General features: G+C 39.9%; 1 long non-coding RNA gene across 1 annotated transcript in view; it reads right to left on the minus strand.

Annotated features, from left to right (window-relative positions):
• Nucleotides 1-7,627: 7,627 nt before the first annotated feature.
• The window catches only part of LOC132821509 (uncharacterized), a 55,407-nt gene continuing 35,729 nt past the window's right edge, over nucleotides 7,628-27,305 (minus strand). The window contains exons 3-4 of the long non-coding RNA XR_009645324.1: nucleotides 17,822-17,923; nucleotides 7,628-8,127 (exon numbers count right to left, since the gene is read on the minus strand). This is a non-coding gene — a long non-coding RNA (uncharacterized LOC132821509). The remainder of the gene's footprint in view (nucleotides 8,128-17,821; nucleotides 17,924-27,305) is intronic.

The raw sequence follows: 27,305 nt of genomic DNA on the forward strand, positions 1-27,305 counted from the left end.
CTGGTATAGGCACATCCACAATGCCATTTGGAACATAGTTATAGGAGTGAGTGAATGTTTAAGGTGGAGGATGGTGCTGATCAAGACAAATATTTTATCCTGGATGGTGTGAAGCTTTTTGAATGTTAGAGTTGCACTCATCCAGGCAGGCTGAGAATTTTCCATATCACTGCTGATGTGGGTCTTGTAGATTTTGGGCCGGAGTTTGGGAGTGAGGAAGTGAATTACTCACCTCAGAAGTCCTATTCTCTGTCCAATTCTTGTAGTCTCGGTATTAATATGGTTAGTCCAGTTCAGATTCTAGTCCACGGACAGAGTCTTGTGCCATACTTTGCAAGTGAAAACAAGTTGGAAGGGGGGGGGGGGGGGGGAATCTTATTGCATGAGTGACAAAGTAATCACCTTCCTGATTCAGGGATGAAAGCTTGTAATTACATTTTCAACTTTAAAGGTGGCTTGAGCTTTCCATTGCTCACCATTGGGATGCCTTTTGCATGGATTTGCAGATTATACATATTCATTAAAAGCTCAGTCCACCAGAATTCATTTCTCTACCCAATAAAGTTCCCCATGAGTGAACAATACATAGCTTCATATTTTCAAATGTAAATAACAGGCATTCAGAAGGCAAGGTGCTGGATTTGCTTGAATTTTGAGAGAATAGCCATTGCATGTCCTCTTTGAGGAGGACATGCTCTGATTGAGATCTTAGGACATTGGTCTGGATTGCATGGGTCAAAGAGGCTGGACAGGAGTGGAAATTTGGTTGGGGAAGGGAGGCAGTGCCAATGTGTTTAGTTACAGAAGTCCCTTCCAAAAACTTAAGTAATGCTCCTGGCTTGCCTGAAATGAATACCTGACCGAGTGCCCTTTAGTTATAAAGCCTGGACTGTCATCTCCATAAAGTTATGAAGTCTGCCCCACCACTATTGGATTTGTCATGCTCCTCATGTTTGCATTAGTAATGAATTTTTTCTGTAATTGTGTAAGAATAGCCAATTCACCATTAAGTGGAAGTGAGGCTTAATGAATTTTCATGTGATCTGCCAAATTTGCACCCCATAATGGAAGATACCACACTTGGTCACTCCTAGTAATTTAAGATGACCATTGCTTTATCTAGCACTGATTAAATTGATTTCTAAGACATAAATACAATGATGTTAATACCTGTTAATAAAAAGGATCCCAATCTGTCAAATTGTCTGGTGTAATAATAGCCTTCAATTTTATGTTTGTAATGATAGCGTTTGCTTTCATTTCACTATTGAAATTGACAGTAACTTTGGGAATCTGCACTTGCACAGAAAAACCAAGAATTCCAGAAATGTTGTCAGTGGTTACATCCTCCTCCAGAATGTTATAATTTCTAAGCAATCAGCTCAGAGAGAAGAATGTTGAGAGGCAACTTAATTGAGACATATAAGATAATCAGAGGATTAGGTAGGTTGGACAGTGAGAGCCTTTTTCCTCGGATGGCAACTGCTAGCGTGAGGGCCATAGCTTTAAATTGAGGGGTGATAGGTATAGGACAGATGTCAGAGGTAGTTTGTTTACTCAGAGAGTCATAGAGTCATAGAGATGTACAGCACGAAAACAGACCCTTCGGTCCAACCCGTCCATGCCGACCAGATATCCCAAACTAATCTAGTCCCGCCTGCCAGCACCCAGCCCATATCCCTCCAAATCCTCCTTTTCATATACCCATCCAAATGCCTTTTTAATGTTGCAATTGTACCAGCCTCCACCACTTCCTCTGGCAGCTCATTCCATATACACACCACCCTCTGAGTGAAAATGTTGCCCCTTAGGTCTCTTTTATATCTTTCCCCTCTCACCCTAAACCTATGCCTCTAGTTCTGGACTCCTCCACCCCAGGGAAAAGACATTGTTTATTTATCCTATCCATGCACTTCATAATCTTGTAAACTTCCTAGAAGATCACCCCTCAGCCTCCGACGTTCCAGGGAAAACAGCCCCAGCCTGTTCAGCCTCTCCCTACACCTGGCAATATCCTTGTAAATCTTTTCTGAACCCTTTCAAGTTTCACAACATCTTTCCGATAAGAAAGAATTGCATGCAATATTCCAACAGTAGTCTAACCAATGTCCTGTACAGCCGCAACAGGACCTCCCAGATCCTGTAATCAATAATCTGACCAATAAAGGAAAGCAAACCAAACGCCTGCTTCACTATCCTATCTACCTGTGACTCCACTTTCAGGAGCTATAAACTTGCATTCCATGGTCTCCTTGTTCAGCAACACTCCCTAGGACTTTACCATTAAATGTATAAGTCCTGTTAAGATTTGCTTTCCCAAAATGCAGCGCCTCGCATTTATCTGAATTAAACTCCATCTCCCACTTCTCAGCCCATTGGCCCATCTGATCAACATCCCATTGTAATCTGACGAAACTTCTTCGCTATCCATTACACTTCCAATATTGGTGTCATCTGCAAACTTACTAACTATATCTCTTATACTCACATCCAAATCTATTTACATAAATGATTAAAAGTAGTGGACGCAACACCAATCCTTGTGGCACTCCATTGGTCACAGGCCTCCACTCTGAAAAACAACCCTCCACCACCACCCTCTGTCTTCTACCTTTGAGCCAGTTCTGTACTCAAACGGCTAGTTTTCTCTGGTATTCCGTGAGATCTAACTTTGCTCACCAGTCTCCCATGGAGAACCTTGTTGAATGCCTTACTGAAGTCCATAAGATCACATCTACTGCTTTGCCCTCATCAACCCTCTTTGTTATTTCTTCAAAAAACTCAATCAAATTTGTAAGACATGATTTCCCACGCACAGAGCCATGTTGACTAGCCCTAATGAATCCTTGCCTTTCCAAATACATGTACAACTTGCCCACCAGCAACATCAGGCTCACTGGTCTATAGTTCCCTGGTTGTCCTTGCCACCCTTCTTAAACAGTGGCACCATGTTAGCCAACCTCCAGTCTTCTGGCACCTCACCTGTGACTACTGATGATACAAATATCTCAGCAAGAGGCCCAGCAATCACTTCCCTAGCTTCCCACAGAGTTCTAGGGTACACCTGATCAGATCTTGGGGATTTATTCACCTTCATGCATTTCAAGGCATCCAGCACTTCCTCTTCTGTAATATGGACATTTATCAAGATGTCACCATCTATTTCCCTACATTCGATATCTCCTGTGTCCTTTTCCACAGTAAATACTCATTGAATATCTCCCCCATTTCTTGCGGCTCGGCACAAAGTCCACCTTGCTGATCTTTGAGGGGCCCTATTCTCTCCCTAGTTACTCTTCTGTCCCTAATGTATTTATAAAAACCCTTTGGATTCTCCTTAATTCTATTTGCCAAAGCTATCTCATGTCCCTTTTTTGCCCTCCTGATTTCCCCCTTAAGTATACTCCTATTGTCTTTGCACTCTTCTGAGGATTCACTCGATCTATCCTGTCTATACCTCACGTATGCTTCCTTCCTTTTCTTAACCAAACCCTCAATTTCTTTAGTCATACAGCATTCCCTATACCTACCAGCCTTTCCTTTCACATGAACAGGAATATACTTTCTCTGGATTCTCGTTATCTCATTTCTGAAGGCTTCCCATTCTCCAGCCATCCCTTTACCTGCGAATATTTGCCCCCAATCAAGTTTTGAAAGTTCTTGCCTAAAACCGTTGAAATTGGCCTTTCTCCAATTTAGAACTTCAACATTTAGATCTGGCCTATCCTTTTCCATCACTATTTTAAATCTAATAGAAATATAGTTGTTGGCCCCAAAGTGCTCCCCCACTGACACCTCAGTCACCTGCCCTGCCTTATTTCCCAAGAGTAGGTCAAGTTTTGCACCTTCTCTACTAGGTACATCCACATACTGAATCAGAAAATTTTCTTGTACACATTTAACAAATTCTTCTCCATCTAAACTCTATAGCAGCCCAGTCTACATTTGGAAAGTTAAAATCCCCTACCATAACCACACTATTATTCTTACAGAAAGCTGAGATCTCCTTACAAGTTTGTTTCTCAATTTCCATCTGATTATTAGGAGGTCTATAATACAATCCCAATAAGATGATCATCCATTTCTTAGTTCTCGGTTCTACCCAAATAACTTCCCTGGATGTATTTCCGGGAATATCTTCTCGGTACAGCTGTAGTGTTACCCCTTATCAAAAACGCCACTCCCCTTCCTCTCTTGCCTCCCTTTCTATCTTTCCTGTATCATTTGTATCTTGGAACATTAAGCTGCCAGTCCTGCCCATCTCTGAGCCATGTTTCTGTACTTGTTATGATATCCCAGTGCCATGTTCCTAACCATGCCCTGAGTTCATCTGCCTTCTTAGTTCGGCCCCTTGTATTGAAATAAATGCAGTTTAATTTATTAGTCCTACCTTGTCCCTGCCTGCCCTAATTTGCTTTCTCCCTGGATCCCAACCCAGTTTAAAACCTCCCAAGCAGCTCTAGCAAATCTCCCTGGCAGTATATTAGTTCGCTTCCAATTTAGATGCAATCCGTCCTTTTTGTACAAGTCACTTCTACCCCAAAAGAGATTCCAATGATCCAAAAATGTGAATCCTTCTTCCATACATTAGCTCCTCAGCCATGCGTTCATCTGCTGTTTCCTCCTATTCCTGCCCTCACTAGCTTGTAGCACCAGGAGTAATCCAGATATTACTACCCTTGAGGACCTCCTTTTTAAATTTCTGCCTAACTCTCTGTAATCTCCCTTCAGAATCTCAACCTTTTCCCTTCCAGTGTTGTTGGTTCCAATGTGGACAATAGCCTCTTGCTGGCCCTTCTCTCCCTTGAGAAAATTCTGCACCCTGTCTGAGACATCCTTGATCCTGGCACCAGGGAAGCAATACACCATTCTGATTTTTTGATGCTGGCCACAGAAACATCTGTCTGTACCTCAGACTAGAGAGAGTGCCCTAACACAGTTGATCTCTTGGAACCCGATGTATCCCTAATTGCATTAGGGCCAGTCTCAATAGCAGAAACTTGGCAGTTCATGCTACGTTCCCCTGTGAATCCATCACCCCCTACATTTTCCAAAACAGTATACTTGTTTGAAATGGGGATATCCACAGAAGACTCCTACACTAACTGCCTACCTCTCTTACCTTTCCTGGATTTAACCTATCTATATGACTGTATCTGAGACATTCTCCCCTTCCTATAACTGCCATCCATCACATACCATTGCTGGTGCAAATTCCTTATTGCCTCTAACTGTTTCTCCAACCGATCCATTCAATATGATAGGATTCGCAACCAACAGCATTTATTGCAGATATAATCTACAGTAATCCGTAAACTCTCCTTGAACTCCCACATCTGACAAGATGTGCATATTGCTCCACTAAAGGCCATTTTTGCTCCTTCACAATCTACAGACCCAGAAAATAACACCATCTTATTGCTCGACAAAACACTCCAAATTAAACTATTCACTGTTCTACTTATTAATCTCACTGCAAAACCTATGAAAAAGTTAAACCTTATTGGATGAGATGAAATTGGATTATTGATGATGCACTAATGTTTATAATTACTGTGAAAGATCCTCAATGGCCTTAAAAAGCACATTTTATAATTGTTGAATGAAAACTATGGTATTGTATTTTCTCTTGTATTTTCTTTACAACGTTTTAGCTTCTGTGTTAAACCAATTGTCATTTATTTTGCTATCCGAAAGTTCAAGTTAAAAGTTCAAGTTTGCTGCTTTGGCATCCTTACTGTAGTTTTGATGTTTCAATGTGATTATCTAATTTCCCTTAATGTTACCATTTGTGCTGCTGGAAGCTAGATTGGACCCTTGAATTAGATTGAACTGGCTAGGAAAGAGGGATACCAATAATATACCTCATAGATTGCTAAATCTATGTGGGGATTTCTCTTTGAGGTTAGTGGTGAATATAATGTTTCTTAGACACTTTCAAATACAAATATATCTTAAACTTGTGTTAACTGATCCAATGACCAAAGATGGAATGATAAACAAATACTACAATGTAGAAAAGGAGTCTGATGTATTGAATAAAGCTGTAGCCAGCCTCCTGAGAATTGTTCAACTTGGCTACAAACCTTTATAAGCTAGAAATAAATGGGATGGATAAATTGCCAAATCATTCAAAATTACAAAGAAATGTCACAGAAGCGTGGAGAAAATGAAAGGAGTGCTTTGATTTGTTTGTAGCTTTAAATGGGCCTTGGAGAGAAAACAAAATTACAAGCCAGTATGTTATACAATAAGTGAGCAAGTGCTGGAGGTGTATAATGCATTTATGAATGCTGAAGGAAGAGATAAGTTAATGGTGAGGTGTTAATGGGACACGTTTCAGAAATATTTTACAACTAAGAAGGATATTGCATACAAAAGGTATGCCTAATAAAGGTTTTAAGACTGAGTAAAAAGTACTGATTAACATGTCATAAAGGTATAGAAGAAAGGCTTGGTCCCCTTTATAAAGCTCATTTATAAACTGCCTCCTTAGAGTTTGTGTTTGATATTGTGTTTGATATAATAGATGATCAGATCAGAACCATCTTATCATTGAGAAAGACATCTAGATATTCATTGAGTGGTTGATATTTACAGAACTACAAGGCAGCAAACCACACTTTTGGCATCGATGCTACACTGACACAGCTATAAATAATGAATGGACCAGAGATGTCACTTTGTACAATGAAAAAATTAATGATTTACTTGGTCGACAACAGATTGTGGATTATTAGCACTGTGGCAAATCATATGACAGGGAAAAATGTACAGTGTATCAGTTGGTGAGAAATTGTGTAAGAAAAATTATTTTGCTAAAATTTGCATATCTAAAGCAAAATCTTCCTTATCAGGAATAGGCAAAATAGTTTGTGGATTGGACGTGTGGATGGGTAGTGAAAATGATAAATGAGAACATGATGAATAGACTGTCAAATTTTGGGATGAGGAAAAGCTGTCAATTATGTCTCAGTTGCTAGTATTCTCACTCCTGAGTTTGAACATTGTGTCCAAATTCCACATATCCGTGCAGTACTGAGGGATGCCTATCTGCTTGGGGTGTTCTCTTTCATATGATACTTTAAACACCGGCCCTGTCTGCCCTCTCCACTGCATATAAAAGCCCTTGCATGACTTCATTTCAAAAGACTAGATGCAAAAAGATTGATTCCCCTTGTAGAGCAGAGGCACAATCTTAGAGTAAGAGTTGCTCATTTAAGACTAAGATGAGGACGAATATTTTCTCTGAGGGTAGTCAATCGATGGAATTCTTTATCACAGAGTGATGGAGAGGTTGAGTTGTTAAGTATATTCAAGGCTAAAATTGACAGACTTTTAGTCAATTAAGTTTAGAATGTGAAATTCTAGAGTAATGAGTACAATCTTTAGATTGCCAGAAGTTACAATTGGTCTAACATGATTCTGCAATCACTATCATCAGTGACAAAATGGATCAAGTAAGAGTGTTACCTCCTAAAGTCACAAATAAGACTCAGGGACAGAATAATCTCACACAGATTCAAAGGTATATCTGAAATAATCTGAATTATTCGTAAATTATGAAAAGTTAATTCCACCAGAAACATTGAATTGAATTGAATTGAATTGAATTTATTGTCACGTGTACTGAGGCACAGTGGAAAGCTTTGTCTTGCGATCAATACAGGCAGATAACAGAGTTAAGTAGCATAGATAGTAAATAAAAGGTGAACAGAGGCAAAAACAAAAACACAGGTACAGGCTAATGTTAAGAGTTTGTGAGTCCACTCAGCATTCTAACAACAGTAGGGTAGAAACGGTTACTAAAACCAATTGGTGCATGTGTTCAGGCATCAGTACCTTCTCCCCAGTGGTAGAGGTTGTAGAAAAACATTGCCAGGGTGGGATGGACCTCATGTCAGGCAGGTGTCTTATGGGGCTGGGAGCATTTCATTTTGGTTCTGCTTCATGGGGCAGGTCTCTCAGGTCCCTCCAATTTTCCAGCAGGCCCTAAGCCTGGGGCTTGCTTAGGCTGCCTCCGGCTGGCCTGGCCTTCTTCCTGGGTGGTTGGATGGGTCGTGGGCACCATGTGGTTTGCTGCCTTCATCCAGGAAGCTGGCTTTGAGAAACGGAAGAGCTTCAGACCTGTGAGTTTAGATAAAACAGAATTATTCATAATTTTTAAAAGTATGCTATTAAGTTTAAAAAGTGTAGAACGATTGTAGGAAATAGGAAACTTAGACCTGCATGCAGAAGCTCGCAAGGAGTCGACAGTATCCGGCGCCATCATGCTCCAAGTTATACATTAAAATTATAAACAAACAATTAGCTGATTGGACTGAGGTGAAATCTTTCCTACCACTGATAGGCAAGGGCCTTAGTGAGAAAGTTGGAAAGTAGTGTGAGATCTGCAGCAAGATTATCAGTATCCATAGCAAAAAGGCCCATTTCCCAGCCAAGAATTGAACAGTGATATGGCAGTTTTGCAAGTGACCAGGTACAAACATATTTGCATTCATTTGCCTGGATTAATATCTCATTATTAGTTAATCTCCCCTTCTTAATGTGTAACTTTGCTTTCTCCAACTCAATGGACAGAAACTGGATGGTTACAATTCCTGATGTGTAAGTAAGACTGGTTACCTGGCATCTCTAACTTGCCAGTCTGGCTCATTATCCATAGCCACCAGCCACCAGCACCTCAATGCACGCTCAAAAGACAAAGCTTGTATCATCATGGCACATCTCTAACCCATTTCCAATACAATGCTGCACTTTGAGGTGTACTCGCACCTTTCATTGTAGCACTGCTGCCAGGACATTTTGCACTCAGGAATGCAAATACATCTTGTGGATTGGATCAGGGTGCACTTCAAGGCTCCTCACTTGCTCTCAGAGCGCACTCATATTGCATCTACTTAACGGGCTCACAACACCGCTGACTTGCCTTTTTGTTCTTTGCCCCTCAGCGAGCTCTTAAAGGTTCACATTAAGTATTTATGTGTGGCTTCATTGTTTAGAATAAACACAAAACCAGGCAGCTTATCATGGTTGTCAGCAGTCATCAGAAAAAGGCTAGATATGATAGTCACAGGTGAGGTGCCGGAGAACTAGAGGTTGGCTAACATGGTGCCACCATTTAAGAAGGGTGGTAAGGACAAGCCAGGAAACTATAGACCAGTGAGCCTGACATCGGTAGTGTAGAAGTTGTTGGAGAGAATCCTGAGGGATGGGATGTACATGTATTTGGAAAGGTAAGGACTGATTAGGGATAGTCAACATGGCCTCTTGCGTGGGAAATCATGTCTCACAAACTTGGTTGAATTTTTTGAAGAAGTAACAAAGAGAATTGATGAGGGCAGAGCAGTAGATATGATCTACATGAACTTTCAGTAAGGTGTTCAAGAAAGTTCCCCATGGGAGGCTGGTTAGCAAGGTTAGATCTCATGGAATACAGGGAGAACAAGCCATATGGATACAGAACTGGCTCAAAGGTAAAAGACAGAGGGTGGTGGTGGAGGATTGTTTTTCAGACTAGTGGCCTGTGACCAGTGGAGTGCCACAAGATTGGTGCTGGGTCCACTACTTTTCGTCATTTACGTAAATGATTTGGATGTGAGCTTAAGAGGTACAGTTAGTAAGTTTGCAGATGACACTAAAATTGGAGATGTAGTGGACAGCGAAGAAGGTTATGTCAGATTACAACAGGATCTTGATCAGATGGACCAATGGGCTGAAGAGTGGCAGATGGAGTTTAATTCAGATCAATGCAAGGTGCTGCATTTTGGGAAAACAAATTTTAGCTTGCTAATGGTAAAGTCCTAGGGTGTGTTGCTGAACAAAGAGACCTTGGAGTGCAGGTTCATAGCTCCTTGAAAGTAGATAGGATAGTGAAGAAGGTGTTTGATATGCTTGCTTTTATTGGTCAGAGTATTGTGTACAGGAGTTAGGAGGTCATGTTGCGGCTGTACAGGACATTGATTAGGGCTACTTTTGGAATATTGCATGAAATTCGGGTCTCCTTCCTATCAGAAGGATGTTGTGAAACCTGAAAGGGTTCAGAAAAGATTTACAAGGATATTGCCAAGGTTGGAGGATTTGAGCTGTAATGAGAGATTGAATAGACTGGGGCTGTTTTCCCTGGAGCATCGGAGGCTGAGGGGTGACCTTATAGAGGTTTATAAAATGTTGTTGTACATTACAGGGTTGCATAAATCCCACACCTACACCATGTGCCAGTAACTTACAACCTCCCAACACCTGTACTCAATGCTCTGATCAGTAAAGTAAAGCATACCAAACACATTCTTCACTATCCTATCTACCTGTGACTCTACTTTCAATGAGCTATGAACGTGCACTCCTAGGTCTCTTTGTTCAGCAACACTCCCTAGGATCTTACCATTAAGTGTATAAATCCTGCTAAGATTTGCCTTCCCAAAATGCAGCATCTTGCATTAATTCACTTCTCTAGCTTCCCACAGAGTTCTAGGGTACACCTGATCTGGACCTGGGGATTTATCCACCTTAATGCTTTTCAAGACATGCAGCACTTCCTCCTCTGTAATATGGACATTTTTCAAGATGTCACCATCTATTTCCTACATTCTATATCTTCCATGTCTTCTCCACAGTAAACATTGATGCAAAAAACTCGTTTATTATCTCCCCCATTTCCTGTGGCTCCACACAAAGGCCGCCTTGCTGATCTTTGAGGGGCCATATTCTCTCCCTAGTTTTTCTTTTGTCCTTAATGTATTTTTAAAAAACCCTTTAGATTCTCCTTAACTCTATTTGTCAAAGCTTTTGGTCCTCCTGATTTCCCTCTTACTCCTGATGCCTTTATACTCTTTTAAGGATTCACTTGATCTGTCCTGTCTATAACTGACTTCTGTTTCCTTCTTTTTCTTAACCAACCCTCAATTTCTCCAGTCATCCAGTATTCCATACACCTACCAGCCTTTCCTTTCACTCTGATAGGAATATACTGTCTCTGGACTCTTGTTATTTCTGATGGCTTCCCATTTTCCAGCTATCCCTTCACCTTCAAACTTCTGCCCCCAGTCAGCTTTTGAAAATTCTTGCCTAATATAATCAAGATTAGCTTTCCTCTAAATTAGAACTTCAACTTTAAGGGCTGGTCTATCCTTTTCCATGACCATTTTAAAACTAGTAGAATTATGGTTGCTGGCCCCAAAGTGCTTTCCCACTGACACCTCAGTCACATGCACTGCCTTATTTCCCAAGAGTAGGTCAAATTTTGCACCTTCTCAAAAGGATACATCCACATACTGAATCAGAAAATCTTTTTGTACACACTTAACAAATTCCTCATCACCTAAACCATTAACACTATGGCAGTCCTAGACTATGTTTGGGAAGTTAAAATCCCCTACCATAACCACCCTTATCTTACAGATAACTGAAATCTCCTTACAAATTTGTTTCTCATTTTCCCATGGACTATTAGGGGGGGGTCTATAATACAATCCCAATGAGGTGATTATGCTTTTCTTATTTCTCAGATCCACCCAAATAGCTTCCCTGGTTGCATTCCTAGGAATATCCTCCCAAAGTACAGGGGTAATGCTACCTCTTATCCAAAATGCCATTCCCCCCTCCTGTTTGGATGGTGTGAGGAAACTGAAACACCCAGAGAAAACCCAGGCAGACAATATACAAACTGCACAGTCATCCAAGGCCAGAACTGAACCTGGGTCCCTGGCGCTGTGAGGCAGCAGTGCAAACCACTGAGCCACCCTGCTGCTTCTCTAACAGTCAATAGTTTAATTCTAAAATTATTCCTTAAGGCTGGTCATTCCTTGAGGGTATTTTAGAGAAAAGAAAATTTCATCATCGGAATGATCAAATCTCTCACAGGTAGAAACTTTCAACATTGGAAGAGCAACTGTATTTCTTGAGGCAAGAAATAATTAGAGAAGTTGACCCAACGGATTGCTTACTCATCTCTGGCTGACAAATACTGCAAGGTATCCAATCTGCCTTGATGACTTAATCAGTTTATTTTTGGCAGTGAAGATAATTAACAAGAGTTTCAACCATGCATACGTATACAGACCTATTGTACAGTTGGCAGAGCTAACTGCCCTAGCTGTGGTATTTTAGTATGTGCCCTTTTTGTAAGTTCCACTGTTGGAATCATGGTACCCAACAGTTTTATTTCTTTCACATTTCTGTTTGTCATGCTGAAGTGTTCCACCTGAGAAACAGAACTACATCTCTCCACAAATAGATATTTCAAATTGCCAAACATTTTTGTTCAGTGTTTGTTCTATTAAATTATTTTTGATGTGATTTGCTATTAAGTGGATACTTTCTTATCTTGTTTACAGATATTTGCTTTCAGTGTAATGTATAATGTCAGTAAATGGCTATGCGTCATGCTACCAGATTGCATTACAATGCTTTGATGTGTGAAGCGCTTGAAGATGTGTGTATGACAAGGCTTTCAATTGTATATTGCACCTTGACCGTGTGCTCTGTTTGAAATACAATGACAGTACTCGAAGCTTGTGAAAGAGTTTGGCATGGACATGGAATAAATGTGGCCTGAAATCTTGTACCATCTACTCGATACACGATACTCTTGGCTAATCAGAGTTTGCCACATTCCTTAAATCTGTTTTTTCAAATCTGAGCCAAGGTCTCACATGTACAATAGAGAGCTTTGTGTCCACAGACCCCTGACTAGGCATGATGCATTTCCATCGAAAGAGGAGTTTCCTGAGCTTCAGAGAGAACACCTCTTCTGACATTCATCTCATGTCACAAAGATGTTCACCTGCTTTGTTTTGGATTCAATTGTGTCCCATTCTGTCTAACTTTCATTTGGAATTGTTTATGGTCATTGATCTCAAAGCAAGCTTTTAACCAATATTCCATGGGCTCTGAGAATGGTGGGTGTGGAGGCATATTATCCCCCACTCCAAAGAAAAGTTGGTCCCAAACCAACCAACTTTAAGAAGAGTTGTCCTACCACAATATTACATTTACTAGCCATGACCTCTGGTAGTCCCAGCAGAGCCAAACCTCAATGGTTGGCACTGCTGGAACTGCTTAAATCCCACAGTGTATTGGCATCACCACAAAGTGGGTCTGGGGTGTTTTGGAGGCCAGGCAGGGAGGCAGAAAGGGGGTTGCTCTGATTTGCACAGGGAATCTCTGAAGGAGGCACCACTACTTCTGCTCTGATCTTTCAGCACCTTTGGTGGAAAAACACACCTTCTCACATTCTCCCATCTTCCACTGTTCAGTGTGTTATGGCAGTGGAAACACATTCAGGCTTTTAATTGCCATTTAATCAGGTAATTAAGAGCCTCAAACAGTTTGATCTTGCCTCATGCTTCCTTCCTGTGTTATGGAACTGGGCAGGGAGATGGTGGGTTATCTGTCCAATTTATTTTGTGTCCCCCCTGAAAACATGGCTGCTGCATAATGCTGTAAAATTCCACTGCATTACTTTTTTTCTATTATGCTATTTCACTTTTAGGAAGGGTCCATGTGGTTAGTATTTATATGCTTGGAAAGACTGAGGCTTATGTTAGGCATTTGATATGGAACATTGTCTTGAGCATTGCTCCCCACACTAGAGAATATAGAGTCCTTGAGCCCAGCAGGTCAGGCAACATCCAAGTAGCAGGAGAATCAAAGTTTCTGACAAAAGACCTTCATCAGGAATCTCCAGCATCAGCAGTCCTCACTTTCACCTGATAATAGAGTCATTGCAAATGTCCTAAAGAAGGCCACGGTTTAATACCTGAGTTGTTTTTAAAAAGGTTACCACATAGGCTTACAGAAATGGAACGTACTACTCCAGAAATCTGTAAGACTTGAGAAGTTTCAATAACATTATTTTAATCAGTCTATATGGCTAAAGTGTTTGAACTTGTTGGAATCTGGACAACCATAATATACATCAGTTATGTGTGGAACTAGGTTACATACCAGAAAATGCTCCTTTTCCCACACCATCAACTGCAAGTTCCTCTCTAATCCACTTATTGACCTGACTTGGAAATGTATAGCCATTCCTCCAATGTCACTGGGTCAAAATCCTGGAACTCCTTCCCAAGCTGCATTGTGGATTTACCTCCAGTACATGGACTGCAGCCCTTCAGAAAGGCAGCTCATCACTGCGATCTCAAGAGCAACTAGGGACAGGCAATAAATACTGGCTCATCTCAGGAATGTTTCAAAGAAAACAGCATTAAGCAAGTTCCAGCCGTTATGCTGACCGTAGATTTGTTGCAAATCTTTGAAGGGGATCAGTTTTACCAATTGATGATATTAACAATTCTATAATTCCAAAAAAAAGTACGTAAGATTTTCTAAAAACAAATAGAGCTATTCTGGTCTAATATGAAAGCAGATCTACAACTGAAATACAAGCAAAGAGAAGAGTTGCGGTTCATGATTATTAAAGCTTGCCTGAGGTTCCCTGTTTTAAATATATATTCAAAGAACTTGGCTTGACGGATATTTGGCTTAAATCAATAAGGGCATGACTATTTAAGAGCTACAGCCTGCCACAAAATGGGAAGTTGTGATTGTAATAGTAAAGTGGACTGTTGCTCACCATGGTACAGCAAATGTGAATGGATAACAATATTCTCTTCAGCACTGAAGAGCGAGAGTTCTTACTGTGTGAAATGAATCAATTGAGAATTACCCTTTTAGAGCTGAAAGGAGGGAGCTAATACATTCAAAGCTGTAATTCAACTCCCTCTTATACCTGACTGCAATGATTACACTGCACTCCTCAGATTCTTGTGAGCTTCACCAAGAATGATAACAATGCAACTTGGAAACTTCCAGATCATTTAGAAAGAAATCTCAGAGGGCTCTAATCAGTGTGATTTCATAGATCATGGAATCATAGAATCCCTACAATGTGAAAACAGGCCATTTGGCCCAACAAGTCCACACCGACCCTCTGAAGGTATCTACCCGGAACCATTCCTCTTCCCTAATATCTACATTTCCCCTGACTAATGCTTTTTTTTTGATACACTCAATCTGATAAGATTCGCATCCAACACCATTTGTGGCAGATATAATCCGCAGTGACTCTTAAACTCTCTTTAAACTCCCACATCTGACAAGAAGTACATATCACTGCAAAGGCTATTTTTGCTCCTTCACAATCTACAGACCCAGAAAATAATACCGTTGTATTCCTCTACAAACATTACCCCAGGTTAAATTAATAGCTAATGACTTATATTTTAAGTTTAATCAAGAGACTTATCTCCAAAAACATATAATCAAGAAAGAACCCACTGTACTCACTAATACAGCCTTTCTCTTGGACAGACTTAAAACAGCAATTAACTTATCTGATTTTATGCTATGAGCTTCACCCAACAGTTCCTCCAAGATTAGTTGTGAATTTCACAGTTTGTTAATTTTCCCAGACGCATTCCAGTGTCCAGCGATACACAAATTCAAACAGCAAAGGCAGTAACTGTGCAGGTACACTGTGGTGTCAGTTTCGTTCTCTCTCTCTCTCCTGCACTGTCCTCACCATGTGCTTCCTTTGCCTGCTCTTCTCCCTTTTAAAACTGCTGTTGTTTTGACTTTTTTTCCCCAAAGTTTCAAAACAATGCAACAGCATATAAAACAGTAATTATTGCTCCTGGAATTCGAGGAAATCACCTCCAACCCCTAAAATACCTAAAAAAAAGGAGCAGCTCTTACAGTCAGAAATTTTTCCTACCCTCCATCTTGGATACCAATGACACCAAAATTGGAGGTGTAGTGGACAGTGAAGAGGGTTACCTCAGATTACAACAGGATCTGGACCAGATGGGTCCAGATTTGTTGAGAAGTGGCAGATGGAGATTAATTCAGATAAATGTGAGGTGCTGCATTTTGGGAAAGCAAATCTTAGCAGGACTTATACACTCAATGGTAAGGTCCTGAACAAAGAGACCTTGGAGTGTAGGTTCATAGCTCCTTGAATGTGGAGTCGTACGTAGATAGGATAGTGAAGAAGGCATTTGGTATGCTTTCCTTTATTGATCAGAGTATTGAGTACAGGAGTTGGGAGGTCATGTTGCGGCTGTACAGGACATTGGTTAGGCCACTGTTAGAATATTGCGTACAATTCTGGTCCCCTTCCTATTGGAAAGATGTTGTGAAACTTGAAAGGGTTCAGAAAAGATTTACAAGGATGTTGCCAGGGTTGGAGGATTTGAGCTACAGGGAGAGGCTGAACAGGCTGGGGCTGTTTTCCCTGGAGCGTCGGAGGCTGAGAGGTGAGCTTATAGAGGTTTACAAAATTATGAGGTGCATGGATGGGATCAATAGACAAAGTCTTTTCCCTGGGGTCGGGGAGCCCAGAACTAGAGGGGCAACGTTTTCACACAGAGGGTGGTACGTGTATGGAATGAGCTGCCAGAGGATGTGGTGGAGGCTGGTACAATTGCAACATTTAAGAGGCATTTGGATGGGTATATGAATAGGAAGGGTTTGGAGGGATATGGGCCGGTGCTGGCAGGTGGGATGAGAGTGGGTTGGGATATCTGGTTGGCATGGACAGGCTGGACTGAAGGGTCTGTTTCCATGCTGTTAATCTCTATGACTCTATGACTTGATAATGCACCTAACCTACACATCCCTTTTACTGCTCCTGGAATGCTGCCTGAACTGCTGTGCTCTTCCAGCATCACTAATCTAGAATCTGGTTTCCAGCATTTGCAGTCATTGTTTTTACCTAGTTGATTTTAACCCTACTGCGAATCCTCTTGCAAGGATGCCTGCCTTGAAGAAGTTTTCCTCCTCTCTCTACAAGAATCTCAGGGAGTCCCTCTCCCCCTGCAACTCCCAGGTCCACACTTCAGGCTCTCTGCCTTTATTCCTGATGAAGGGCTTTTGCCCGAAACATCAATTTTACTGCTCCTCAGATGCTGCATGAACTGCTGTGCTCTTCCAGCACCACTAATCCAGAATCTGGTTTCCAGCATCTGCAAGTCATTGTTTTTACCACGATGGCCATTTAGCCTAACCCGCACTGCTTAGAACTGTGGGAGAAAACCGGAGTACCTGGAGGACACCCACACAGACACTGAGAATATGCAAACTCCATTCGGAAGCTGGAATTAAACATGGGTCCCTAACTACTGTGTTGCCCCTATTTGTAGGAGAATCAGAGCCCTATTCTCAACTAATGGGAGTATCTCACTCCATCTTATGGTTATTATCCAATCAAACAATTCAGAGATGTTCTTACACTCCTCTGGAACAGGTGAGACTTGAACCTGCATCTTTTGGCCTAGAGGTAGAGGCACTGTACCATAAAGCTTTTGCTGAGTAGTTTGGTGAGTTTCTCACTAGGCAACAGCAAGTTGTTAATTAAGGGGGACTGTAGCTTGTTAAGCACCCTATTAATGCCACATCTCATCTCATTAATAATTAGCTTTCTATCTTGCTAAACATACTGAATAAGCTAGATGTTGAGAAATGACACAGACTGTGGAGTTAATGTGAGAGATGCAGTGAATGAAGAATAGGTGCTTATTCGATTGGAAGGAAATGGATGGCTTGGCATCCTCCCTGAAGTGGTCTTAGTCTTGTCGTACTGCAAGGTCCAGGCTTCATTTTTGAAAAGTGTGGTGCTGGAAAAACGCAGCAGGCCAGGCAGCATCCGAAGAGCAGGTGAATCGACGTTTCGGGCATAAGCCCTTCTTCAGGAATGATTCCTGAAGAAGGACTTATGCCCGAAACGTCGATTCTCCTGCTCCTCAGATGCTGCCTGGCCTGTTGCGCTTTTCCAGCACCACACTTTTCAACTTTAGTCTCCAGCATCTGCAGTCCTCACTTTCTCCTAGTTGATCTTTCTTTCTTTCAGGCTTCATTCTTGTAGAGGCTGAATGTCAGGCATATCTTCACCCGTTTCTGCCTTATTGTGAGCTGTCTTTTCCTGGAATGAGAGAAAGTGAGGGATTGAGTGAAATGAAAATGGGTAGTCTAGCTGTTAATGCAGGTGGAGGTGAACAAAGGTCACAGGTTAGTGAATAGCCAATGCAGAGGCTATGCGAGGTTAGTGGTTTAGGAGGTGGGATGATGAGAGTAAGTGAGGGAACTAAGAGATTTGTTGCAGGCATAATAGTAAGGAAAACCACCACTAAATGTAAAGAACAATACAGCACAGGAAACAGGTCCTTCAGCCCTCCAAGCCTGCACTAACATATTTTGCCCTTCCGTACTAAAACTGTCTTCACTTACAGGATCTGTATCCCTCTTTTGTCCAGGTGCTTCTTGAATGCTGTTATTGTGTCTGTTTCCACCACCTCCCTGGTACCGTGTTCCAGGCACTTACCACCCTTTGTGTGAAAAATTTGACTCGCTGATCTCTTTTAAACTCCTCCCCTCGCATCTTTGCCTTGCATATGTCTTTTAAACTCTACCCCTACTAATTAACCTCTCACCCTGGAAAAAAGCCTTATATTTTCCTTTCTATCTATGCCATTCACAATTTTCTAAACTTCTATCAGGTCACCCATCAGCCTGCTGTGATCCAGTGAGAACAAACCCAGTTTGGGTTTCACCCATCTTGGTGAATCTTTTCTGTACTCTATCCAAAGTATCCACATCCTTCTTGTAGTCTGGTAATCAGAACTGTATGCAATATTCCAAGTGTGGCCTAACTGAAGTTTTACAAAGCTGCAGCATAATGTACCTATCCTTATACTCAATGCCCCTTACAATGAAGGCAAGCATGGCATAGGTCATTTTTACTACAATATCTACCTGTGCTGCCACCTTCAGTGATCTGTGGACCTGCACACCCAGATTCCTCTGCATACCAATACAGAACAAGGGTTCTGCCACTCACTGTATGATTTCCACCTACACTTGACCTTCCAAAATGCATCACCTCACATTTGTCCAGATTAAACTCCACCTGCCATTTTTTTGCCCATACCTCCAACTGATTTATATCCTGCTCTATCCCCTGACAATCCTCCTCACTGAATATTATGTTTAGGAGATGTTCCATTTTTATATGGAAAATTATGATGATTGTATCCTCTGTAACCATGACAGTCACCTTTATCCACATGCAATGCAGATGGTCTAATGTGGAAGATGTTCTCTGGGATGATGTGGAATGATCCATTGTCATGAACATTTCATGTTATTGTAACCTTCATTGAGATGAGAACAGCTGACTCTGATTCAAGTGTTGTTTGCATATCTTTGTTCAGCTAAAAACAGAACTCCCTGATAATCTGACCTGTGCAGTGAAGATAGCAAGGGCAGGTCTCTGTTGATGTACTTAAGTCTAGCTCCTAAAGTAGTGGTGACTGTGTCTGAAACAACTTGGACATTATTGTTTACCTTGGCCCCTTATTAATTCTTTTTCATCAATTCATCAATTCATCTGTATGATATGTGAGAAGCTCCAAACAATACCTGTTCTCCTCTCACTAAAATGCTAAAGTAATTACCATCCAAGTTTAATGGACACAATACTAATTAAGAAGGAAAATATCAAAATGGAAGACCACCCAACAACATCCTATAGCACATAGGCCAAAATATTCCAAAAGGCAATTGAAATGTGGAGTTTGCACATTCTCCCTGTGTCGGCGTGAGTTTCCTCCGGGTGCTCCGGTTTCCTCCCACAGTCCAAAGATGGGCAGGTTAGGTGAATTGGCCATACCAAATTTCCCCATAGTGTTAGGTCAATTATTCCGAGGGAAATGGGTCTGGGTGGGTTACTCTTCGGAGAGTTGGTGTGGACTGGTTGGGCTGAAGGGCCTGTTTCCACACTGTAAGGAATCTAATCTAATCAAAAATTGAAAAAAATTCAAGAAGTAAAAGAAGTGTTCCCCAGAAAAGGCAAGTTGGCAGGACTCCTATTAATTCAGTTTTGATGGGTTTGTTATACTCTGAGTGAAACCTAATTTAAAGTTGAATATTGAAGATTTCATGATTAGATTTGAAAATCTCAATGAAGCCATGAATTCTTCTGTTGTGGCCTCAAATTTTGTTTGGTAAAATCAAATGCACACAGAGATTCAACACACAAGCCTGAAACCCAAAATTCCAACCTCAGAACACAGCATGCAAAATCCCACTAGTGCTAAATGACTTTAAGTGATTTATTTATCATGTTCTTTTATGCTTACTGTGTTAGGAAATGCAATAGAAGGTAGTTTTAGTGTAGGCAAGGCATTTCTCTGGCAGAGGTAACATTGATTAAGTAGACTACTGGAATTAATTGCTTCTCTTTGGGCCTGATTTGGTACTTGTTCTAAACCAATTTTTTTTCTTTGAAGCCTGATCAAAGGGTTAAATATGTCAGCTCTTTGGCTAAGTTAGGTAAAGGGTCTCAAATAGGCTTGATAATCTCAACTTAATTTTTGATGGGTGAGAACTCCCTATCTAATAGCACTTAGGAGACACTTTAACACACAGGTTGTAGTGGTTCAAGAATGTGGCTCACTACCACCTTCTGAGTGCAGTCACTGATGCCTTCATCAGTGACACTAACATCTCATGACTGAATCTGAAGAAATCAAACTGTCCTTAATTTAGCATCAGTTAACTCAAATGTAGCAGTCTCTTTCAGACTGTGAGCATGAACGTGATGGAAATATTCTAGATAGTGCAAATAACATCCTGATGTCCCTTAGCTATTTGAGCACCAGATCACTCTGTGCTGTTTGTCCTCTCCTCAACTCACTCCTGTACTCCCCCTCCCCCGAAAAAACCCAAATGCACAAAGAGAGCAAAGGGACCATTCATGCCCATTTCTCAATGGGTGGCAAATGGCATTGGCATAGACTCTTAGCAGATTGTCTTTCTGCCATTGCTTTCAGTCAAGGAACAGTACCTACTTGCGAGGAGACTGAAAAAGACAAAAATAAATTGCCAAAACACATTTATTTTCTTTAAAAATCATCTCATCGCAGTTTCTTTAACAAGCTATCATTTAATTTTACAATGATAGAAATTTTATGTTCAATATATGTCGCCAATGAGTCATGCATAAAATCATAGGAACTATGCCAACATTGCTTTTGTAAGAACGGCAAGCTGTGGCTCAATAGCACAGTAGAGTAAGACAAGTAGTCAATCTACAAACAATATATTTGTAGCTGATTGATGACTCTGGTAATTTGTTACTAAGGAGGCAGTAGCTATCCATTTCACAAATGTGGTTATTAAGGACAATGCAAGCTTGCAGTGTCCGGCTTAGTATCCCTAGAGCTCTACAAACCGTACTCTAAGCTACAGCTATTAATGCTTCCCTTAAATGTATTATGTTAGTGTGCTATTTGGATGTCACAACAACTACTTGTAATTAATTGAGTTAGTAAAAAGTGCTTCTGAGATAACGAGAGATTGTCAAACCCTTGGTCAAATATCTAGTTGTTCAGTCACATGATAGAATTTCTGACAATCATGATCAAATTTGTAGGTTTTTCTTTTTGTCTTCCTCATGAAGGGCACTACATAGAAATGAAGCATTGCAATAGAAAACAGAGGGAAAGTTACCAGGAACATTGCAAACAAATCTATGGTCAGCATGACTGTGTGATATTTTAAAGTGGGTTTTAGTGAGTCAACTAATTTTACTTCTCATGCAAATGTTTTAAAACTTCCATCAAATTTAGGAGTGATGCTCAGGGGGTGCTGACTCACTAACAAAATTTTAAGTGCTATTCCAAAGTGAGACCTGTTTCTCAAATGATAATGCATTTGCAATACTTAAACTGGACAATTTTAACTAATGCAGGTCAAACAGAGAGCTTATTGCTTATGCTCATAATTCTATGGAAAAGAACCCTTCCTTTCACTGCTACTTGTCTAATATGTATCTCTATATATTTCTCCAACTTTCATTTTTATATATCCATCAAACTATTAGACATTACTAAAAGAGATAAGATCTCAGAGATAAACAACAGAGCTGCAAATATGGCAAAACATCATGAAACACCACTTTAAAGCACATTAGACATGCACTATGTTACACTGGCAAAGTTATTCCACATTTTAATAATACACATTGAGGGATAAATATTGGCCAGGATACCTATGGTAGTTCTCCTGTTCTGAAATGGTGCCATAGGATCTTTTATGTTCACCTGAGAGAGATAATGAGACATCGATTTAACTTGTCATCTGAAGGATGTCATCTCTGATGGTGCAGCATACATTCAGTATTGCAGTCGGGCTTATCCTAGATCTTCATTCTCAAATCTGTGCACAACCTTCTGACTCAATGGTGACAACTCAATATACCACATCACCTACATTGTTAAATCTCTCCAATGAGAACTAGTTTTTTTTTCTGTCATGTTGCCCAGTTCCCACTACTCATCTTAGCAACTTCACTCTCTTGGTAATGCCAATGACTTTCAATACTTGAATATTTTTCATATCCGTTATTAAAACCTCCCTCAATTACCAAGGCAGACTACAACAACAAACTCATCATTTAAAAGGTGACTTTTTTTTAATCTTTAAATATCAACTTCACTATTCATAGTAATAGTTGTCTTTCTGTTTTATAGATATTGCGATGATCACTGAACTTGTTTCTATTTTCTTCACCATGTCTGAAATATAAAATTGAATGCTTTTTCTTTCCCACTTTTTTGGAATCAAGCCTATTGGTCAACTGTCTTGATTGGTCAGCAGACCTATCTAATGAGCTGTGCAGGCCAGGAAAATTCAATAATTTACAATCTGTAGCATCTTGTCTCATCCATGGAGTAGCAACAATAATGATGTTAGAATTAGTACCAATATCTTTAGTTTATGAAAGGGTTGCTGGTTAGGCTGACCTACCCTAACTTCAATCAGTTAATCCCTATTGGGGTTAATCTCTTTTGGGATTGTGTTTGTATCGTTGTCACTTGGAGGACAGCAAAGAGTCTTTCCTAATTCATTTTCAATGCTCCAGTCCGAGCCACCATTTTCAGGGGAGGGGTAGTAGAGGATAAATATTTGGATAAGCTTAACATGGCCATCATTAATGTAATATTATTTTCCAAAAGGCTCATCAAACAGTTTCATATTCTTATTTCATTTTTTACATGATCAAAACGATAGAAACTGTTAACTCCTCTTACAAAATTTCAGGCTTTCCAATCCCAAACTTGGCAGCACGTAGTGAATAATTCTCGATTTACCTTGTCTTTTTAACCCTAGTGGTATACTGAATAATAAGCTCTGGCCCCTGGCTCCTGGCCTCTTATCTACATTTCTCAATTTAAAGGAAAATGCAGACAGCAGATCAAGTCATTTTTGGACTTGATCCCATTACATTGGTATACTTGCTGTGCAGCAGGCAAAGAATACGGTGCCAAAAAGGATGTTTTTCCTTGTTTGTTGCTTCAGCAACAATGAAAGCAAGCCAGCTGAAACTGTTCCCGTTAACCTACTGAAGGAAACCATCCTTTTTCTGTATAGACTGCGACTAAAGTCTTTCCTTGCTGTTAGTCTTTTTCTGTATACAGTCATTAACTTTCACAGGATACTCCCAACATTAATCCAATCAGATTGTACCTAATTGCATTTTCTGTACAATCCTTGACAATATTCACTAATTCATTTCACTAATGTCTGGATAGTTCCAATGCTTAGTTTATGATAGCAAGACTGCTCTTATGCACTTTCTGAATTCTTAAGTGAACACATTTATCAATTACGTAAGATATAATATAACATTTTTAACTTTTCTATTATCTATATCTCTAAAGTATTATGAAATGCACATTTGTATTCCTCTCAAAAGTAAATTCTAGGGAGGCATGCCCCCATATGGAATGATGTGGGAATGCAATATTTAATATTTGGCATGCATGCCAATAACTTGGTACTGCCAGTTCCTTCAGGCTAATATCTGATGCTGATCATTTCAAGAAAATCCTGGTACCTACTGAAAGGAAACAAACTTAATGAAGTGGAGGGTCTGAATACGAAAGCAGTTCTCCAGGGCTTGGAAAAATGGATGGCAGGAATGCGTTTAGAACAAACATTCTCTTTTCTAAGAACTGATGGCAACAATAACAGTGATGCAGTGATCTGTATTATCTCATTATGGACAAATTCAGACTGCTTCATATATATCTCAGTTTTAATTTAAATGGCATTTGGTTAGTTTCCCTGTGCTGAAATTGGAATAAGGGAAATTTGGATAATCCATACTAACTTGGAAAAGAATATTTTGACAAAAATGTTCATTGTTTTAATGAGACTTGACTGACAATACATCAGTTTAGACAGGCCCTTGTAACATCTCAAATTTGGTTGAATTACTGTAAGACATTTGATCTATCCCATTTTTTTAAGGTGTGAAAACAAGTGGAACTTTTTCATCATCTCTGAACATGGTCCCATAATCTCTATGAAGAGCTTGTACTTTGTGTTCACTTATGCTTTAAAAAAAACCAAATTTAGAAATAGTGACAAACCTTCAGAAAAGGAGAATGACCCAATTAAAAATAATATGCTTATACAAAACCCTTCAAGGAAAATACTTTTTATTTCTATGAATTGTTTTCTTATTCTTTTGACACTGGCTTTAACAGATTTATCATTATTATCACTGTATATTTAAAATATTTCAAAAATAGTATCCATGTTCAGCATTAAAAAAACATATTTGTTTTGAGGTTTAATTCTCGAGATCCTCCTCTTTTCTTGGCTCAATTCATTATCTCTGCTTTACAAAGAAAGAAAATCATGCATTTGTATGGCTCTTTTCACAAGCTCAGGACATGCTAAATTTATTAAATTTACACGACAAAGTAGGTTTTCTGAAATGTCACTGTTGTGATGTACAAAACTCGACATTAAACATTAAAATACCACTTGGCAATATCCCACAAACAGCAATGTGATAATTATGAGACAATCTGTTTCACTGGTAGTGGTTGAAGGATAAGTATTGATTAAGATACTGGGAGATTCCCCTGCCGACTTTCAAGTTACATAGCAAGGAATTTGTTCCATCCATTTGAAGGAGAAGATGGGTGCTCTATTGAACATCAAATCAGAAAGATGTTTTGTCTCTAGACTGATACCACAATTTAGCATTTTCCACATGCGTTTAATGTCTAGTTCCAGCAATGATTTCTTAACATATAGAATTTTGCCAGAAGCTTAAAGAAGGAAATATAATGCAATGTTAAGCAAAATAGGTACTTGTGCTCTAGTTAATATATTCAGAAAATGCAAAATACTATAATGATGAATTATAATGTTCAATCTCAAGTTGTACAATAATGAATATTGGTGCTTCAGTGTTACAGCAGGTCATTCATACATCATTTTATAAAAGAGTAATGTAATTATGTAAAATCACCGTACCAGTTAAATAACTGTTATAAGTTAAAGTTGGCTGTTTTAAGCCAGTTCATGGTTAATTAATTTGTATTCCTAACTATCCCAGATTTTCTGTTTCAAATGCAACCTATTTTACAACATTTCATTGCTTAGAGAATACCTTAACTTGTTGGTCAGGTTTGATTGGGATAAGATTGTGAAGGATGTCAGCACAATTTATAAATCACACAACACCAGGTTATAGTCCAACAGGTTTAATTGGAAGCACAATTTATGTCCAACATTTTTAAGAAGGATGATACCTGAAATTATCAATTAATCTGAAAAAGTAGTACATGTTTTAGCAAAGCTCTGAGTTTGTATAAAAAGGTTGACTGGTAAAGAAAATAAAGAGTGGTTGATATAACTGGCTTCTCTTTACTGATACAAATGCCTTGCAGGGCAGCATCCACCTGAGTCAGTGTGCATCAATCCAATTTAGCTATAACTTAAAGTTTCATTACTTTCTGACTAAAGCAAGTGCACTTGCAGCAATGCACTATGAAAAAGACTATTGGATTGCCAGTGATTTTTATACATAATGCTATTAGGTTTGTAAAGTAATTTCTGAACTGACTAAGAGCTGATTCAGTCAGTAGGATGGCATAGTGTTCTGAAACTCTGAAATGAAACAATACGTTGTGATAGCATGTGAATCATCATCCACCTGCTGCTGTGGGGAGGTGGTAATGGCTGGTAGGTGCATTTCCCATCAGACGGGAGAACAGCAGGGCAGTTAACCCAACCTTAGCAGTGACTAACTTCACAATGACAGTAATGGAATATTTAGAACAAGTAACATTGTTACTGTCAACCGTTGGTGTTTTGTGTAGCATGAGAAATAGGACAAAATGGGGAATGAACCCGACCAGGTGTTAGGTTTGGAGGGAGGTGAGCACTTTGGCGATAGTGACCATAATTCGGTTATGTTTACAATAGCAATAGACAGGGAAAGGTGTATACTGCAGGGAAAGATGTATAACTGGGGGAAAAGCAATTATGATGTGATTAGGCAAGATTTAGGATGCAGATTTAGGAAAGAAACTGCAAAGGATGGACACTCTCGAAGTATGGAGTTTATTCAAGGAACAGCTACTGTGGGTCTTTGATAAGTACAAACCTATCAGGCAGGGAGGTAGTTGTCGAGAGAGGCAGCCATGGTTTACAAAAGAAGTTGAAGCTCTTGTCAAGAGGAAGAAGGTGGCTTATGTGAGGACAAGGCATGAAAGCACAGTTAGGGGGTTGGAGAGTTATAAGTTAGCCAAAAAAGATCTAAAGAGAGGGCTAAGAAGAGCCAGGAGGAGATGTGAGAAGTTGTTGGCGGATAGGATCAAGGAAAACCCTAAGGCCTTCTATAGGTATATCAGGAATAAAAGAATAACTAGTGTAAGATTAGGGCCAATCAAAGGTAGTAGTGCAAAGTTGTGTGTGGAACCTGAGGATATAGGGAAGCACTTAATGAATACTTTTCATCAATATTCACATAGGAAAAGGGCAATGTTAGTGAGCTTACGGAGTTACAGGCAACAAGATTAGATGAGATTGAGTTTGACAAAGAGGAGGTTTTAGCAAGTTTGGAAGATCTGGAAATAGATAAAACCCTAGGGCCAGATGGGATTCATCCTCAGATTCTCTGGGAAGCTCGGGAGAAACTTGCAGAGCCTTTGTTTTCAATCTTTATGACATCATTGTCAACAGGAGTAGTGCCAGAAGACCGGAGGATAGCAAATATTGTTCTCTTGTTTAAGAAGGGGTGTCAGGACAACCCTGGTACATATAGGCCAGTGAACCTGACTTCAGTTGTGGGTAAGCTGTTGGAAAAGGTTATAAGAGATAGGATTTATAGTCATTTGGAAAATAATAATTTGATTAGGGATAGTCAACATGGTTTTATGAAGAGTAGGTTGCGCCTCACTAATCTTATTGAGTTCTTCAAGAAGGCGACAAAACAGGTG

Source organism: Hemiscyllium ocellatum, chromosome 13 (genome assembly GCF_020745735.1).
Source record: "Hemiscyllium ocellatum isolate sHemOce1 chromosome 13, sHemOce1.pat.X.cur, whole genome shotgun sequence".
Taxonomy (NCBI): Eukaryota; Metazoa; Chordata; class Chondrichthyes; order Orectolobiformes; family Hemiscylliidae; genus Hemiscyllium; species Hemiscyllium ocellatum.